A 7,374-nucleotide genomic window follows, 5' to 3' on the forward strand; every position below is an offset into this window, starting at 1 on the left:
TAAAAGTAGTAACAAAATCAATCAAGGAAACATATTAATCGCATCACCGGGGATGCTTAACTGGGGAGGAAAACATTATACCTGGTTGTTGATGTTTCCTTCCCGCCTGGTGCCATTGCATCGTCGTTGGTCCTACGGAGGGAGATGGGAAATGGGCGGTAGCTATGAGGGGAATATTGTGGATGGCAATGAGCAGGTGAAGATTTGGGATGGCGGCGAGGAGGAGGTGAAGATTTGGGATGGGGGCGAGGAGGTGAAGGGGAACTGATGGCGAAAAGTTTTTAGATGCGGAAGATTTAGGGGGAGGGAGGGAAGGGATGGGGTATTTGACCAATTGGGTGGGTGGCCCTGTCACATTACCAATATACCCTTTTACTATGGTGGTGGATGAAACGGGGTGCTGTTGGGAGGGGGGAGGAAAATTAACATTTCACATCTGTCACATGGCTTGGCCCAGGTGTCCAAATATTTGAATAGCGCATCAGAAAGATTTTGGGGCTGGTTCGTGCCAGGTAATGGTGACCAAAGGATGTTCCGCTTAGTAGAATATGCCAAATAAAAATCCGAATAGTGGAATGTCTAGTAGTCTATTCATGGGTGTTTCTTATTCTTGGTACAATCAGCGTAACCTGTACCAAAACTTTATTGCTAGAATCAGAAGAATCTGGACCCAGATTTAACAAATTATCATTCAAAATCTTTGGTATATCATGAGAACACCTTCAAAACGCTGGATATTCCGTTATTTGGTACGATTCCCTCCGTTTATGTACTGCTCCGCTTATATTGAAGTACGTTGTTAGGTACTACTCCCTCCATTTATAAGGCGTATGCTCATAAGTGTAATAAGGGAGATAGTGTCATATCATATCATGTCTTATAAACAAGAATGGAGGGAGTATTTAGGATGGAGAACTACTATATATATTGAGTTTTACATTGGGAAACCAAAGAAACCTCCCATATATTTGGTGTGCTTACTACGATTGGAAATCCTTGTACCATCCCGGCAATATTGGAAATCCTTGCACCATGCCTTCCATTGGATGTGTTTATGGCTTAATCATGTGCACATTGGAAATCAACCAACCCTCCCTTTGGTGGCATGTGCTTACTTATATGTCAACATTGGAAACCAAAGGAATCTCCCTTCGATTGGGTGTGCTTGCTACTTATTATTCATGTGCACATTGGCAATCAAACATCATTTTCCCAATTGGATTTGCTGACTACTCAATCATGTGCACATTGGAGATCAAACATCCCTCCCTTTGGTTGCATGTGCTTACTTACACACATGTTGTCAACATTGAAAACTAAAGAAATCTCCCTTTGATTGGGTGGTCTTACTACTTATTCATGTGTACATTGGCAATCAAACATCATTTTCCCTGATTGGATTTGCTAACTACTCAATCATGCGCACATTGGAGATCAAACATCCCTCCCTCCGATTAAATGGCTCTCTTGGATTAAGTAGCTCCAGACATAGTTTTGGGTTACATTGAAGATTACAAACAAAAACACTACGAAGGTAGTTTTGGGTTCCTTGTATTGATACCATCACTCATTACATGATGGCGAGGTTGGAGAAGTCTCCTTTTTGGGTGGCGGAAGACTAGACCCTGCCACGCCTATATTCTCGCATGTATCCATAATCTTAATCCACTCCGTTGACTCAAACACTTCGAAATCCAAGTCTTTAATGCCCCTAGAGCAGTCAGATGATCTAGCTTTATCCGCAACTTGAAGACATCGTGCCATCCTATCCGCTTGGTCATTCTGCACCCTATTGGTACCAGACCAGTTATAAGACTCGTTCGACTCCAGTACAAACTTTACCAGATCACCAATAGTTAAAACTTGAGCACAAAGCCTAGGCAAATATTATTACAAGGCTCAATGAATTAGTTGGTTTGTACATTACAATGAAATATTTATTGTTCAAATCGAATACAACAATGAATGGCAATGAAAGAATTATTTAACATTCTACCTCTTTGTCATCGGGGTTCAAAGAAGGTGCCAACGTAATAGGATTGGTTGACAGAAGAGGGTCATTAGGAGCTAGAGATACATGATTATTTGGAGGAGGAGGAGCAGCAGTAGCAGGTGCAGCAAAGCCTTCCAATGTAGTTGGAGCAGGAGCCGGTGCAGCAGAGCCTTCCAACGTAGTTGGAGCAGGAGCAGGTGCAGGAGAGCCTTCCGACGTAGCGAGACCATGAGCAGGTGCAGGATAGGCTTCCAACGTAGTGAGACCAAGTGCAGGTGCAGGAGGGCCTTCCTACATAGCGAGACTAGGAGTAGGAGCCACCGCAGGATCTTCCTGAGCTTGCAAAGTAGTGAGACCAGAATCATCCTTAGCTTGCGAAGTACTGAGACCAGGATCGTATGGAGTAGCAGCGGTAGAGACTTCACGATCATCGGGATCTGTAGCTGTTTCCACCACAGGATCTTCCTTTTGCAATTGCGAGGCAGCAATATCAGATAGAACCATGAGTATTGATGTATTTGCTTCCTCACCGTCGCCACCCTTCTTTGCATGAACAAGTGTGGAATCCTTTTCTGTCAGGGTTGTTATCGATGTCAACAATTGTGGAATTCTAGCTAAACTGTGATGCGGCACAGAGACTTTAGAGGATTTACCCGGTTCAGTCGGAGGCATGATTAGCAAGGGGGGTCTGACGATGTCAAACTTTTGGCTAGTCATGACGTGAAGAAGAAGCCACTGCTGAAGACTAGTGATGGACTCTGCATTGCCAATCCGTGGTAACAATGTCTTCTTTAGTGCTCGGTGAACCACATTGGCCTCACGGGTAAGCATGTCAGGCGTGCGATATGCTCAACGAGAAGGGGACGGGTCCACAAAAAGTTCAACCATATCCTAATTTGAAGGGAACAATCCACCAAGCAAACTATGGCGAGGTGGTTCACCATCCTCGTAGACAATGTAGTGTAGGGACACATCACACGTATTGACTCCAAGACTATCAGCAATTTGGTGTCGCCAAATTGTGTGTGGAGCTCTCTGAAACATGACTGAATGTACTCTCTGCTCTCAAGAATGTACACCGTAGCATAGAAAACTTGGAGCCAATCGTCAATATACTGATGATGCCCTGAGACCAAATTAGCCAATCTGGGTAGTTGATCGAAGTATCCCTTAATATTCACTCCTCCCGCGGCCATGTTCATATGATTCCAGTTTATAATCTTGCGCTCAAATAGTTTGGTGGAAAGCTTTTTGTAGTTATAGTAGAAAGTTTGATGAATGACATTCCTAAATTTTGGTTCGACCCGTCTGTCATGGGATTTTTCAAACCACGCATCCTCAAACACAAATCTAAGCCTTTTAATCATTTGGTAGCTATGCATGCTCCGGTCAATCATCCTTAGTGGCTCTTCTGGTGGAGGGTAAAGAGGTACCTCGTTCTTCTCCCTAGGGTCGAGCGCAGGAAACTCAGCAAGGCGGGACGGCCGACGCCGCGTAGATTGCTGTCACCCGGAATGTGCCGATGTTGACCCACCCCGTGTGCGGTAGGAAGGTGCCGAGGTTGACCCACCCTGTGTATGGCAGGAACGGGTAGGAGAAGACTCCCGAGTAATGGACCTGCCCCTTTGCTGCATCTGAGCACCAGACGTGCCTGCAGAATTTCTCATGCGACTTCCTTTGTCACTTCGCCGAAGGCGGGTCAAGCACCTTTCCATTTCTCTTGCCACTATCTCGACCCATCTGCAAGATATTTCTCGAATCAGCTACAACAATGATCTAAAAAATTTAATGAATCCCCCTTTCAACGACGAATACCTGTGAAATCGGGGCGAGCGGTGGCGGAGTGCGGTAGCGGAGGAGCGTGGTCGTGGTGGTGGGCAGCTACAGCAGGTGGCGGTGGCTAAACCCTACCAAGGGTGAGCGTCGCAAGTGACCTTGCAGTAAATAAGGAACGGCGTGTTAGCAGGAGTGACATGGCATTGGATAAAGTCAAAAAGATATAGTGTGCACCCAGACAAGAAGATGGGTAGGAGTTTTCTACCCAACCTTGTTCTAGCATAAGGATGTTCTGGTGTTTGAGAATACACTGAACTGGATAAACAGCCAGCCAAATGGGGGTTCAAAGATTTTGGAAGTCATCACAGGATTTTCCGGTGTTTGACAATACACCGAACCGGATAAACAGCTAGCCAAATGGGCATTCGAAGATTTTGAAGATGTCACAGGATGTTCTGGTGTTTGATAATACACTGAACCGGATAAACAGCTAGCCAAATGGGTGTTCGAAGATTTTGGAAGGTGTTATAGTATGTTTTGGTGTTTTACAATACAACAAGTTGGATCAATAGCTAGCTAAGTGCACTTTTGAACATATTGAGATGCATCAAAAGGATTTTCCCACAACTACTATGATAAAAGGTCTGCATGCACATATCGGTTCATATCTTATACAACAAATGAGTTTAGACCGGATCGACTAAAACATAAATTGATTTCACTTCCTAGTCCTCTTCACTATCAGATGTAGGATTTTCATCTTCATCATGATATTGCCAGATAGTTTCTTCCTCCTCATCGTTAGAATTGAATCCGGCCACATCAGATAGAACCTGCTAGCGAATGGAAGTAACTTGATCCGCTGAACGACAGTCCACTCCTCCTCATCGTCAGTAATAGGCACCGGAGCCTCCGAACCATCACCAATACCATCATTAAAGCTTTCTTCAATTACATCATCTTTACATGCAAGTACCATGCCACTAGGCGTTGTGTCCTGCTCATTTTCATTAAAGCTCCACAAATGACTATGCTCAAATTTTTACACCACTCTCCTGGGTCTTGTAGCAGGGTGTCTGGCAAGGTAAACACCTTCGTTGCTTATTCAGTAAAAATGTAGGGATCACTTTTGTACCAGTACCTTCCAGTATTGATGCTTGTGAAGTACCCATCCTTTCTAATCCTCGGTTCCCTCTTGGTCCCTCCCAATCATACCAATCACAGTGGAATAATACAACAGTTCGTTTTATGGCACGCCCTAATGAGTTGTACCGCAGCTCAATAATTTCTTTTAGACAACCATAAAACTCAAAAGGCTCACTGTTATGAAAGCCTACAGCCATAATCCCACTATTCTGTGGCTTCCAATTTTCCTCTCGGGCATGGATGTAGTACCGGATACCACCAACAAGACATGCTGAATATTTTCTTCCTCGCTTGTCTGGTAAAGTTGATAATGCATATAGGTTTTCGGAGACCTCTCCTTGAGGCATCTTTTGAATCTGTACAACAAAACCATAATTTTATATATATTTTTATATATAGATCCACACCAGCTAATATAAGTTTGTTCTGAAAAAGGAGAAAACTTACATGCAATTTAAACCACCGGGAAATTTTTTTTCTTAATTATACGGTTAATAACCTGGTCTGACACACCTTCTACTTTTAACTGATCCCTGTATATCCTGCAAAAACACATCCATTTGAAAATTAGACCGAAATAATTGTAGTACAATAATTGCATGACAGATTACGTACCTGATATGTGGCTCAACCTCTTCGCAATTGTGTGGCACACACCCAACTAGCTTGTCGGAATCCGAATCAAGGATAGAAGTCTTCTCTACTCCATGTACATCAACATTGTGCTGGAAAGAAGATAAATCACATTCTCATAACAAATCAACATTCTCTCTGTTCCTGCCCCCCTGATTGAATCATGTGTCAACAACATCATCCACAAACTACCTTGAGCAAAATGTCAATGCCTCATTAGCAACTTATGCTTTTGCAATGGATCCTTCAAGCCTAGCCATGTTTCTCATGGAACGCTTCAATGTGCATAGCCTTCTTTCGATGGGATACGTCCATCCATATTGTACTGGGCCTCTTAGGATTGCTTCATCAGGCAAATGGACAGCAAAGTGCACCATAACATCAAAGAAGGCAGGAGGGAAATTTTTCTCAAGCTTGGACAAAAATATTGGGATATATCTTTTTAGTTTCTCAAAAACATCAACTTTAGAGTTTTGCAACATAGTTGCTGAAAGAAGTTTCCTAATTCTGAAATAGCTAAGTATATCTCTTTATTCATTAAACCTCGAAGGGAAGCAGGCAAAATCCTTTGGAGTAGGATATGATAATCATGAGTTTTCAGTCTTTGGAGTTTGCATCCATCAGTGGCAATGCATCTTGATTAGTTAGAAGCATATCCATCTGGGAACTTCAACTGACTTACAAAATCATAGAACACCTTCTGTTTTTTTTACCCATTGTATATGGAGCTTCTGGCACTTTGCATGACTCTCCTTTTGTAGTATTCAGCATGTGTAGATGTGGTCTAATGCCCATCTCTTCCAAATTAACCTTAGCATGGATCGTGTCCTTTGTCTTCCCAGCAATTTAAGCAACATTCCAATAAGGTGTTCGCATATGTTTTTCTCAATGTGCATGACATCAAGATTACATGGCAGCTTCAGAGTTGTCCAATACGGCAAGTCAAACAAACAAACCCTTCAGCTCCAACACTGTCCGAGTTCTCGCATCCTTTTCTGACCTTGAGGAGGCTTTCCTCTAACGTCTTTAACCTTTTCCAGTTGCTCTTGAAGCTCCTCAGTAGTAAATTGCTCTGGCCTCTCTTAGTTTTCAATATTACCATCAAACTCTGCTTTCTTTCTTCTCCATGGATGGTCGATTGGAAGGAAACGACGATCGCCAATATAACATATCTTGTTCTTCAATCTCCTTGAGCAAGGATCCTTGTCACAACGCACACAAGCATGCTAACCTTTCATGACTTGCCCCGCCAATGTGCTCAGTGCTAGATAACCATGTATGCACCAAATAATTGCTGCATCGGTTGCCAAATGGATTGAAACCATCGGTTGCAAGGTTAAGTCTAATGTTCCTAGCATGTTTTGCAAATTCTAGCCAATTTTTATCGAAGTCTTTCCATGCCTCACCATCAGCTGGATGGCTAAGCTCATTGTCCACCGGTTGTCACTTCAACATGTGCCATTGTGCATCCTTTGCAATTTTTGATGAAAGAAACATCCTCTTCGGCCTTGAAACCATCTAAAAATGCCTCAATACCTTCTGAGGACACGCTTCTTGTTGTCTCCATCTTTCCATCTTGAATGCTCTTCACAACACACTGCGTTTACATCATGTTCTGTTAGATCCTTGCAAAATAATACACAATTATTCTTGCAAACATGAATAGATTCATAGCCGAGTCCCATGGCACCTATGTACTTTATTGCATCATCGTAAGATGTCAGAACACATGCTCCTGGAAAAGCAAGAGATACCACCTTCAGAATCGCATTGAATGTGACATTGCTGATCCGATAGAAAGACTTGATATGAAGTAACTTCACAAC

Source organism: Setaria italica, chromosome IX, assembly GCF_000263155.2.
Source record: "Setaria italica strain Yugu1 chromosome IX, Setaria_italica_v2.0, whole genome shotgun sequence".
Lineage (NCBI taxonomy): Eukaryota > Viridiplantae > Streptophyta > Magnoliopsida > Poales > Poaceae > Setaria > Setaria italica.